Source organism: Lygodium microphyllum, chromosome 18, assembly GCF_053477565.2.
Source record: "Lygodium microphyllum isolate KBCC chromosome 18, Lygodium_microphyllum_v1.1.10, whole genome shotgun sequence".
Lineage (NCBI taxonomy): Eukaryota > Viridiplantae > Streptophyta > Polypodiopsida > Schizaeales > Lygodiaceae > Lygodium > Lygodium microphyllum.
Window position 1 is genome coordinate 138460242 of NC_141152.1, and position 12823 is coordinate 138473064.

Here is a 12823-nt window from a genome sequence, read left to right on the forward strand (position 1 = left end):
CTAGGTCCAAAGCGGATTCACGCTGCACTTGGTTCAAGGAGAATGGGAAACGAGAGGGATGCAACCTCTCTGCCATAAGGCATAGTCCCATTCCGTTCCCCTAAAACAACGTAAATCGGGTAAGACAAAACTCTAGGTCAATGCTTTTGTTGTTCATGTCCTTTGACGATCATTCCGCTGTTCTTTGAGATTTGAGAAAAGTTTCGACCAACCGGGACCACCCAATCGTAGGACGGACCCATTGCCCATCCTCTGCACTTCCCTCGGTTTGTTTTAGCTATGTAATTATCTAACACATTAGTTGGACATGTAACACCCAGCTTCTTTAATTAATCCGTTAAGCACTGGTTCCTTCACGTAATCTTATCATGTGACATAGAAAAACAATATTAGACAAGTTCTTTATTAACATATCAACATATTTATCTTTAAAATACAAAAGTTCTGCTCGTAGGCTTATCCACAATCCACCCAAAGGCTATCCAGCAATCCACAGGGATCACTATTCCAAGTTTCCGCCCATAGACTAGTATGCGGACATCGAGATCCAATCCCGAGTCACGTTAGCCTCTTGTGCAGGACGCGAAAGGCAAGGGATTTACGGCCAGAGCCCCCTGGCATCCAAGCATCCTCTTGCTCCATGTAGCGCTCAATGGAGAGACCTCTCGCCGCGGGTTCGGTCCACATTCCTAGCGCAATCAACAACCCCCTTGGTTAGGGTCAGGCAGACAGTCACGGGTAACTGAAGTTGCCTCTCCCTTCTGGCCTTCAACCTGAAATATAGATATTCATTTAATTTGTAATTAATAAATCAAACAGTGCTCTAAAATCTCTAGCAAGCACAAACATTTCCATTGATCGATCTTGTTGTTGGCAAACTGCTAAGGAAGGAATCTTTCCTTTTGAATGCATCTAGCACTCGATCTGGGGTGCCTTCCAACTTGGCAAGATCCTTTATATTCTGGGTTAGGTCGTACCCTATTAACCCAACTTGGTAAACCCTAAAGTTCATTGGATACTTTAGTTTCCAGTTTTTAACCTTGCTTACTTAGAAGGATATCAAAGAATACATCATTTTTGCAAGATAACTTGCGTAAGGATCCGCCATCCTTGTTGAGGGTATTTAACCTTTCTTCTTGTGAATCAATCACAAGACCATATGTCCTCGTACTTGCCGCGCAAGTCCTGCATCGTACTATGCGATAACGGAATTACAAAACAATCAGTTTCAGTTTCTTTAAGCTGACGTTTGTCAGACCCAGGGTTTCTTAGCTTTTATTATTTTCCTTAAGAAACTCAGGGATAACCCTACTTCTTTTACGTTTACAATTTACTAACCCTACAATCAGGGAATGTGGGCAAGTTTTTAAGGTATAAACGTTTCTTGGATTTTAAATCATTCCCAATGAATATTTCGCAGCATAGGTATTTTTAAGTTTATAGTAATTTGGTTAACTTTTAGAAGGTAATATTGAGATCACTTCCGCACGATTTGTTATCTATGTGACAATTGATTTTTCAATCCTAAACTTTATTGATTTGAGGTTAGGTAAATTCAATTAATCTTCCTTTATCCTTGCGAACAAAACTCATGCCAAATAAGCAATCTTTTCCTTGCTAAGTTATGCAGTTAGCAATGATAACTTCCTAGAGTTTAAGCAACGTAAGAAACCTTTCATGATTTGCACCTTCCATGATGACTCATTATAAAAAGAATAAGGCTTAATAGTGCAAGATGCAGTTTTATATCTTCCAGACTTAACCGAAGTATACTACTTTAGTGGTTAAATAATCTTGCTCATAATTCATTTCAATGCATACTACTTTTTGAAGGAAAACTATGTTTATACTTTATTTATTTTGCATGTTTAATTAAACTAAATTCCTTCATCATAAATAACTAGGAAAAAATATATATCTTATCCCTAACAATTCATCTTGCATGATTGAATTAAAACCGATATAAAATTAAGAAGGAAAAACCTGGTTTTGGGGTGAGGTATCCACATGGATACCGGGAGATGACCCTCCCACAGCTACTCCTTGGACTTTCTTAGGCGGCATCGTAGTTGTAGTCCTTCAAACGTGGAAGCAGCTTTTCACTCCTTTTCAGAATTCCACCATCGCTTCAATACTCTTCTTCTCTTTTTCGAGGCAAGGAATCATTAAGGGATTAACCACGAGAAGGGGGTAATAAGACCTTTAAGTCCTTAATTCTTTTGGGAGGGAAAGGTTTACAAGGCCTAAAGAAAAGGGTCTATAGGGTATATACACGATGAAAATGGTGTGTGTGAGTGTGGTTTCAAAAGCATATGAAGGGGGCCTTGGGAGATCTTTGAACACGGGAGTGGATGGGTATAGGAAGGCGGATCTTGAAAGAATTTTTGGACATGGGGGGGTAAGTTTCAAGCCAAGGTGTCACTACAAGGGACTGGGGCAATAGCGACGCCGATTAGCGACGGCGTTTATCGGCGTCGCTATTGGCGTCGCTATATGCGTCGCTATTTGCGTCGCTATATGCGTCGCTATTTGCGTCGCATTTGCGACGCAAATAGCGACGCAAATAGCGACGCATATAGCGACGCCGCAGGGAAAAAAAGCGCGGCCGAAACCAGAGCGCCGTTTTCATTTTGTTTTCTTCGCCTTTTGAGAGCGAGAGCGAGGGAGAGAGCCAAGGCTTTGTGAAAGAAGAGGAGGAAGAGACTTGTTGCCGCCGCCGCCGCCACCGCCACCGCCACCGTCGTTGTTCGCGAAGGAGAGGAGGAGCCCTCGTTGCAAAGAGAAGCCGCCCACGCTCGCCATATCTCATTGGTGAGTCTCCCTCTCTCTTTCTTTTACTTGTTGAAGGTTTAAATCGTTCTCTTTTGTTTATTTAGGATAGGAAAAGAAAGAGAAGGAGAGGGAGAGGGAGAGAGAGGGAGAGAAAGAGAGGGAGAGGGAGAGAAAGAGAGTGAGAGTGCATTCTCTCTCTCTCTCTCTCCCTTTTGCTTGTTTAATGTTTAAATTACTTTCTTCTTTGCTTGTTTAGGAGAGGAAACGAGAGAGTAAGAGAGAAAGAGAGGGAGAGGGAGAGGGAAAGGGAAAGAAAGAGAAAGAGAAATAGAGGGAGAGGGAGAGGGAGGGGGAGGAAATAGGAGAGGGAGAGAAAGAAAAAGAGAGGGAGAAGGAGGGAGAGTGCATTCTCTCTCTCCCTCCCTCTCCCTTTTGCTTGTTTAATGTTTGAATCACTTTATTTTTTTCTTGTTTAGGAGAGGAAATGAGAGAGAAAGAGAGTGAGAGGGATAGGAAGGGGAAGGAAATGAGAGAGGGATAGAAAGAGAAAGAGAGGGAGAGTGCATTGTATCTCTCCCTCTCCCTTTTGCTTGGAGGATGTTTAAATCACTTTATTTTTTGCTTGTTTAGGAAATGAGAGAGAAAGAGAGATAGAGAGGGAGAGGGAGAGGGAGGGGGAGGGGAAGGAAATGAGAGAGGGAGAGAAAGAGGGAGGGGGAGGGAGAGGGAGCGAGGGAGTGAGGGAGAGGGAGAGGGAGAAAGAGGGAGAAAGAGGGAGAGGGAGGAGGAGGGAGGAAATTAGAGAGGGAGAGAAAGAGAACGAGAGGGTGAGGGAGAGGGTGAGAGAAAGAGAGGGAGAGGGTGAGGGAGAGGGAGAGGGAGAGGGAAGGGAATGAAATTTAAGATAATATGCGTATCGATAATGGTATGCAATGTGCTTTGCATACGGCCACGTACTTCATCAAAATTAACCCAAAATTATTGTTATAGAAGTGGAGATCCCTTAAATTGAGTATAGGATAATTTCTCTCAGGTCTTATGACTATGAGTAGAATTGATTGAAATAAATTTTATTACTATAGTTGTAAAATTTCATAGATGGCGCGCATTAATTTTAAAATGGATTACTTATACTCAAAGCCAAGATATAACAAAAAATTATCTACCGGGACAAACAAATCGTTGAGCATGATACAAGGCCGAGATATAACATCGGAAAATCTCTCGACTACTATATACAATGCAAGGTTTATGGTCAACTTGCAAGTTGACGTACATCTCCAAAAAGCTATCCATTTAAGCCTCGTTTGCTGTAATGTAGATAAGATGGCAAACGAAGAAGGTCCTATTGTTCAAGACCGCGAGTCGTATCTTAATCAGCGTGTCCCATGTCCTTGCTCTCAATGCAAGTTGGCAATTAGACGAAAACGCCGATTGTCTATAGAACACGTACGACGATTTGGCGAGTTTCAACCTGAGATTATTGATCAGGCGATTTCAGATTTTCAGCAAACGGTATTTTCAAGTTAGCATTTTTCATGCATTGTACTCTCAAGCTAATTGAAAACCATACACAATAAGATTGGGTCTTGTTGGCAAATTTTGTGTCCAGGGGGGTGATGTCTCGACCCAAGGGGGAGTGCACCCTTTGCGGCCAATTAGAAGAGTTCGTGGACGTGAGATGGATGGATGGCAGGAGCCAATAGACCACTCGCAAGGCCCATCTATATCGTCAATGCCAGAGGAGACAGACAACCTTCCCGACTTGCCTACAATCTTGGAGCCTGAGATGGAGGCAATGATCGATGCATTGATTCCCATGGATGTTGAGACATCTGACCCGCTTAGAGAGGAAGCATCCATACCATTATATGATGGGTGCCGAGTATCTCGGTTGAAGACATTGCTTGCACTCTTAAGTGTGCAAGCGAAATACGGTTGGAGCGATACGAGTGTGACTGAGTTATTCAGGTACCTTGCATACAGACTTCATTGTTTTTTTTTAAAACAGTATTATTGTAAATATGGATGGATTTTTCAAGGTGTTTTATGATGTTTTCAGGTTATTGAAATATCATATATTGCCACCTGCAAACACCATGCCTGAGTCTCGTGATGATGCACGACATGTTTTACGGAAGCTTGGCATGGACTACAATAACATCCATGCATGTATCAACGACTGCATATTGTTTCGAGATGAATACGAGACTATGGAGACATGTCCAAAGTGTGGTGCTCACAGGTATCGACAGGACTTGCAAGGGCAGACCATCCCTCAAAAAGTCCTCAGACACTTTCCGCTCATCCCCCGCATAAACCACATGTTTCGCACGTCTGCCATGGCAAGCTTGACAACGTGGCATGTGCAGAATAGGTCTATGGATGGAGTGCAACGAATATCAGCAGATTCGCGCGCATGGAGCCACATTGACTCTACCTTCCCAGGCTTTGCGCGAGAGCCAAGGAATCTTCGGCTCGGTCTCGCCATGGATGGTGTGAACCCATTCGGTCTGCGCTCGACTTCTTACAGTGTGTGGCCTATAGTGCTTGTCAACTACAACATTCCTCCATGGCTTTCTACGAAGAAAGGACATCTCATCCTTAGCTTGCTCGTCCCGGGCCGCTACAAAGTAAAAAATATGGACGTGTATCTTCGTCCATTAGTCGATGAGCTTAAGATTTTGTGGGAGGAGGGGGTCACGGTGCAAGATATGAGCAGGCGCGATGGTCGGCGGTCAGCCAACATTCGAGCCATTCTCATGTGGACGATGCATGACTTTCCGGGATTGGGAGAGAGCCGGCGACGAGCAACGGATCCGAACACGGTTGTGGATGAGATGGAGTATTTTGGGAATTTGCAAAGTATTATTACGGTGGATTACCGTAGCTTCTCCATGATAATATTCGATGTGCAGTGGTTCAAAGTGGTACTTGGAGGAGCTGGCGCAACGGTTCGACGAGGTCCATCTGGATTTCTCGAAATAGATTCCGAAAAAAAATGGATGGATTTGCGCGACACCTTTGTGTTGCCGGCACATTGTGAACAGGTAATCTTCTAGTCATTTGCTTGCTAATTGTAATACGACATGCTTTATGTCACAATGATTTGAAGACGGTTTGTAAGTGTTTGTGAACAGGTAATCTTCTATCCAAATCCCCGACAACCTCGATGGTGGTATGTTATACCTTCAACTCCTAGAGGTGCGAGAGTATACGATCAAAGCGATGTTCCAGGCATAGATGAAGAATATATGCAAATAGAGGGATCGAAATTACAAGGGGTGGAGGCCACCGCAAGCTTGGAGCCCGCATCGGCTAACAATGATGGAAATACAGAAGTCGTAGAATTTTTTGAGAACGAGGCAGACTCGTTCTTTTGTGGTGACATGTCTATCGACCTTCCAGTGTATGCAGAGTTATGTCAGGAGATTAACATGGGACCATAGAATACTTCATTCTTGGAGAATTGTATTACTCAATTCGTTGTTTAGATCTTCCATAAAGGTAGATAAGATATGCATTTTAAGATGGATTTTTCAAAAATGATTTATATTAATGCGCTTTGTATAGTTTCAATTGATTATTCTAACATTATTTTTTATCTCTGCAGGTATCTTTATTTTCAGGATGAGTCGAGGGATGAGCGATGAGGAGTTTCAGGAGATGATGGCACGTATGTCTCCAGATCAGCTCGCGAGATTCAGAGAGATAGCAGATCAGGAGCTGTCTCGTTCTTCGTCAGGGCGCTCTGCTAGATCAGCTTCAGTGCGATCAGATGCTTCAGCTTCGAGCAGACGATCTCGACGCTCGCGACTTGGGCCAGAGGGAGGGACTGCGACTGCAGGAGGATCAGGGGGGTGCTGCTGTGGAGACACGGACGCGGTGTCTCCGTCTCGTCGTTCAGCTAGAGCTCGGTCACCTCCAGGATTTGTCACACCTGTGGGGACGTCCACTCCAATTACTCCGGCTTTTGCGCAGCCGTCGGCAGATGTCACGCCTTTTGGTGGCACTCCTTTTGGTGGCACCCCCTCTGGTGGCACTCCTTTTGGTGGCACCCCCTCTGGTGGCACTCCTTTTGGTGGCACCCCCTCTGGTGGCACCCCTTTCAGTGGCACTCCGAGAGAGGGTACCCCCGTCGGTACACCGGATGTTCAGGGGTCTCCTGGATATGCCCAGGAGCGTGGACGGAGATGGGAGAGGGCCCATACGAGGCACACTCCTAGGGATTATGGATACCTAGTGGATGGCAGGTCAGGAGCTATCATCATGAATGATGAGGGGAGGAGGGTGATAGCTCGCATGAGGGAGTTGTGCCAACAAGTTTTTCGGCACAACGTCCTGGATCATTGGAGGAACATACCGGAGGGGAGCAAGGAGTACATAATAGCATCCTTGCATGAGGAGTTCCCGGTGCCAGCCGCAGTGGATAGATTCTCTACGGGCTGGATGATGGATTGCATGCGTGCATACATGTCACATAGACGATCCGACGCACGCAAGGCAATCAAGAGTGGGGCTCCAAAGCCCGAGTGGTTAGATGTAGAGGACTGGCGCCGACTGAGGGAGGAGGCTACAAATTCGCCAGGACGTTGGAGTCAGCAGCGGGAGGCGGCGAGGGCACGAATCGAGGCCGGATCGGTACATCATCTTGGGAGTGGCGGCCACAGGACATATTTGGAGGACTTTGTAAGTTTCTCTTTTGTTTTGCTTATTTGTTTTTTTGAGATATTATTTGTACTGACAATCATATTTCTAACAGTTAGCATTTTGTTTTCTTTGCAGCACTCCATTACAAATCGTGATCCGCAAGGCCTTGAGACTCAATATGCAGAGAGGCACGGTCTCAGATCATTGATCGACCGATTGTACAGACGCGGCGGCCCAGTAAGTCTCTCATCTTTCATGTCCGTAGTTACCATGAGATATTTGAATGCATTATTGTATGGTGGATTGATATGTTGTTTCTTTTTCTGCAGAATCCGTTTGATGCTCCTTTGCAGAGGGACGAGCTTTCGGGGGACGACGATTTGTAGCTCGCCCTCGGATCCTTAGCGCTCACATACCTTTAGTTTTTAGTCGCCTGATCTATGTAGACATTTTCTATGTATTAGTGATATTGTTTTATGATTGTACCAATCGCATTTTATGCGATATCATGTATTTATTTCATCTATCAGTTTTATGATTTCAGTATAGATTCTTTTTGTTTGCAAACGCTTTGTATGCAGCAGTGCAGAAACTATTTTGTATGGCTCTCATACAGCACACAGTGCTATATGTGGCAGGGCAGCTTGCTGCCCTGCCACAAAATTTTTTTTTCCTCTGTTACCGTCGCTATTTGCGTCGCAAATTTACTGCAGGCGTCGCTATTGTCGTCGCTATCAGCGTCGCAAATTCTCTGTAACCGTCGCTATATGCGTCGCTATTTGCGTCGCTATATGCGTCGCATTTGCGACGCATATAGCGACGCAAATAGCGACGCATATAGCGACGCAAATAGCGACGATTCCATGGCGTTGTCAATAACGACGCTTTTTGCGACGACGGGGGCAAATTTTGTTGTTTGTATTTTCGTCGCTTTAAACGTCGCTATAAGGTCTATATCTTGTAGTGTGTAATATCCAGAAGGCATGCATGAACTGCCTTGATAAAAATGAAATTGGATAATTGAAAAAAAAAAATTCCCCTTATCCCCCCAGCCGACTGACGAGCTGGAGGGGGAGGGGAATAGAAGGAGTGATTAAGCTCCTTGGTGGAGCTTGGAGTGAGGGAGAAGGCATGTGTGATGCCATGCAGGAGAGGGAGGATCCCCCTCCCCTCCCCTATTTAAATCAAGGGGGCGCAGGCTGAAGGGGGTGCTATCGCCTGTTGTTGCTATGAGGAGAGAGTGTTGTCGTCGGCTGATCTACAAGGAGAGAGAGAATGTCTCTGTTCAACTCGTGAGGGAGGGAAGTTGCCGTTGCTGCCGCTATATACCAGGCCCTGGATGCCCTCTACCGTCACGAGTGTGCATCCGACCATCAGAACGCCGTTGATCAACGTCGTTTCCTTTCTTCCCCCCCCACGTGGCATAGAAGCCTTAGAAGCTTCTTGGGGGAAGCTTCTAAGGGGCCTCTTAAGCCCCCTTTTCCCCTTAAGCCCCTTCCTTGGCTTTGGGAACCAACCTCTCCCCCCCCCCCTCGTGTTTTATTCCTTTAAGCCCCCTTTTGCCCCTTGTGTCCTAAAACCTCCCAAGACCCCCTTCTTGTGCCTTACAAAACCTTTTTTTTATTAACCCCCCCCCCCCCCCCCCCCCCCGCGTGTTTAAAAGCATTATATATTCCTTCCCATAGTTGGAACCCAACCCCCGTGTTTTTTTTAAATTTCCCTTTAGCCCTTCCTCATTGGCCTCAGAATCATTTCCCCCCTACGTGTGTAAACCCTCATAATCCCCTTTTCTCCTAAATCGCCTAAGGGTCCTTAGACCCTTACTTATAACCTTTACGGTTATTATTTTCCTCAGAGCTCTCCTACACCTTGTGTCTTTTCCACACCTTTTTATTCCCGTTCGTGCGAGCTTACAAAGGCCATTAAGCCTTCCCCATGGCTTCAATGGGTCTTAGTTGTAAAAGATTCTAAAACACCCTTTCAAATTCCCGAATTCAAGGAGGGAGCCTTTCAAAAAAACTACTTTTGGCGAACGGTGCAAGGGAGCGACGGTGGAATTCTAAGGAGGAGTTGTAAAGCTGCTTCCACGTTCAAAAAACTACAATTGCGATGCCTCCTAAGAAAGTCCAAGGCGTAGCCGCGAGAGGGTCATCTCCTGGTATCCATGTGGATATCTCACCCCAAAACCAGGTTTTTCTTCTTGGCTTTAATTGGGTTTTAAGTCGATCATGCAAAGAGAAATTGTTAGGGATAGGATATATTTGTCCGAGTTATTTGTAATGAAGGAGTTTAGCTTATTTTAATGAATGATAATGTATAGAACTTAGTTTCCTTCGAATTGCATCAAGCATTATAAATTATAAGCAAGATTATCCATTTACTATAGTAGTATATTTTAGTTAAATCCTAAAGGTATAGAAATTATATTTTGCACCATTAGTCTTATTCCTTTTGCAACGAATCATTGTAAATGATTAAATTCATGAAAGGTTTCTTTCGTTGCTCAAATTACTAGGAAGTTATCATTGCTAATTGCACATCACAGCAAGGGAAATATTTGTTATTTGGCATGAGTTCATCTGCAAGGAAAAAGGAAGTTTAATTTGAACTGTATTGACTGAAAAGTAAATTGTCACAAGGATAGCAAAACTGTGACACGACGATTAATATTACCTTCCAAAAGATATCCAAACCAATCTAAACATAGAAATATTCATACCCTAAGCACTTGACTACTTCCCTTATTGTAGGGTTAAAAAAATTCATAAAGATAAAGAACTAGGGCTGTCCCCGAGAGCCTTAAAAAGAAACCCTAGGCCCGACATTTGTTAGCTTAAAGGATCTAAAATGGATTATTCCATCGCAGGACTTGCGCAGCAAGTACGAAATCATTTAGTCTTGTGATTGATTCACAAGGAAAAAGGGTAAAAACCCTCAACAAGGATGGCAGATCCCTACGCAAGTTATTTTGCAAAAGGACGTATTTTTGGATATCCTTCTAAATAAGGAACGTTGTAAACAGGAAACTAGCATATCTAAGGAACTTTAGGGTTGACCAAGTTGGGTTAATAAGGTACGCCCTACACCAGAATGTAAAGGATCTTGCAATTTATAAGACACCTTGGGAATGAGTGCTGATACACTCAAAAGGAAAGAACACTTCCTTAGCAGTTTTCTAAACAACACGGTTGATTAATGGAAATGTTTGTGCTTGCTAGAGATTTTAGGGCTCTGTTTGAATTATGAATTACAAATTAAATGAGTACCTGTACTTCAGGTTAAAGGCCTGAAGGAAGAGGCAGTTTCAGTTACCCTCAACTACCTGCCTAACCCTAACCAAGTGGGTTGTTTACCGCGCCGGGAACGTGGACCGAACCCACCGCGAGAGGTCTTTCCGTTGAGCTCTACTTGGAGTAGGAGGACGCTTGGGTGCCAGGGGGGGCTCTGGCCGTAAATCCCTCACCTTCCGGGTCCTGCACAAGGGGCTAACGTGACTCGGGATTGGATCTCGATGCCCGCATACTAGTTTACGGGTGGAAGCTTGGAATAGTGATCCCTAGGGATTATTGGATAGCCTTCGGGCAGATTATGCACAAGCCTACTGGCGGAACTCCTTGTATTTCAAAGATAAAATGATGAAATGTTTAAAAAAAGAACTTGCTTGATATTGTTTTTCTATGTCACGTGACAAGATTACGTGAAGGAACCAGTTCTTAACAGGACTAATTAAAGAAGCTGATTGTTATATGTCAAATTAATGTGTTAGATAATTACATAACTAAAACAAACCGAGGAAAGTGCGGAGGATGGGCCAGGGGTACGTCCTACGAATGGGTGGTCCCGGTTAGCTGGGAACTTTTCTCAAAAATCTCGAAGAACAGCGGGATGATCATCATCATCAAAACGAATAACGAGAGCGATGACCTAGAGTTACGTCTTACCCGATTTACACTATTTTAGGGGAACGGAATGGGACTATGCCGTATGGCAAAGAGGTTGAGCCTTGCATCCCTCTCGTTTCCCATTCTCATTGAACCAAGTGCAGCGTGAATCCGCTTCGGACCTGGCGTTTCTGTGTAAAGTAGTTCACTCGGGTCTGACGCTAGTTGCTGTTAGTTAATGACCAATCATGAAAACCCTAATTTCGGTCGAGCCTAAGTGGAAACGGCCAGGATACTTCCGCTACGTGGCAGATGCGGGAAGACCTAGATCGCAAAACCTGTAACATTCCATGGGAGTGCCGGGCAGAGTTTTCTAGACATCCTTTTCGATGGACTGCTAAGACGTGTCCTGGATGATACTAGTGGACACGTTACAGTTGATATCAGAACCGACCAACAACGGAATTTTTTTTATGAGATCTCAATAAAATGAAGTAAAGAAATTGTTGCTGTCCAAACATTTTCTCACCTTCAATGCTGTCTTGCAGAATTATGAAGCGTGGAACAAGTTTTTGGTATTTCAGGTCATGTTTATGACTGCAATGCATTATCCCCTTTATAGACAAAGAATTGGAATAATGAACATCCTGGAGCAGATTTATAATCCATCACCTTTATACATAGAACGAAGATGGACGGGGTCTTCAGGAATCTACTATATAGCTGCCCACCGGTTTGCTTATTTACAGACCAACCTAAAGAGGATCAAGTGGTTGGAAGACTTGAAAGTCATGAAGCTATTCATTTTTGTGGAAGCTCAAGTAAATTCGACTTTACATATTCAAGGTCAGAGGGTTGTAATGAACTCATATGTATATGAGTAAGTAACGCGTGTAATCCCAGCCGACAGGATTAAAGTGTTGGGCTGCCATGAGGAGTATGGATTCCAACGGAAAGGGTATCCTGAACTTCCAATGAACTATCGATTCCTAAAGATCCATGACCCAAAACCCTACTATTACACAGTTCCTGTAGAAAAATACAATACAATGTTGTTCTCCCCAAACTGAATGTAATGGTTGGCCTATCATCACACGAAACGTTGTATTCAAAAAGGCTATGCCCATGTAAATACAAATAAAGACTTATTTTTATCAATATCTGGCTGTGCATAGGAGTTGTTAAAAAGTTAAGTAGCTACATTGTTTACGAGATAGTTGAACTAAAAATGAAAGATAAGCTAACGTCGATTATCATATAATAATGTTAAGAAAACTTTTATCCAGGCACAACCCCAGGTACAGGTTCCAAATTCGCCTCCTACATCAAGTACTGCTGTGACCCAGGAGAAAAAGTTCCTCCTCCAGCAGATAAAGCCACTCGAGTTTGAGGGGAGAGGCAGATTCGTCCAGGCTGATGCTGAAATTTGGATTGAATCCATGGAGGATTACTTTGAAGCAGCTCGTACTGCACCTACCAATCAGGCCATGCCTGCCAAGTTAAAACTCACCGGCGAAGCT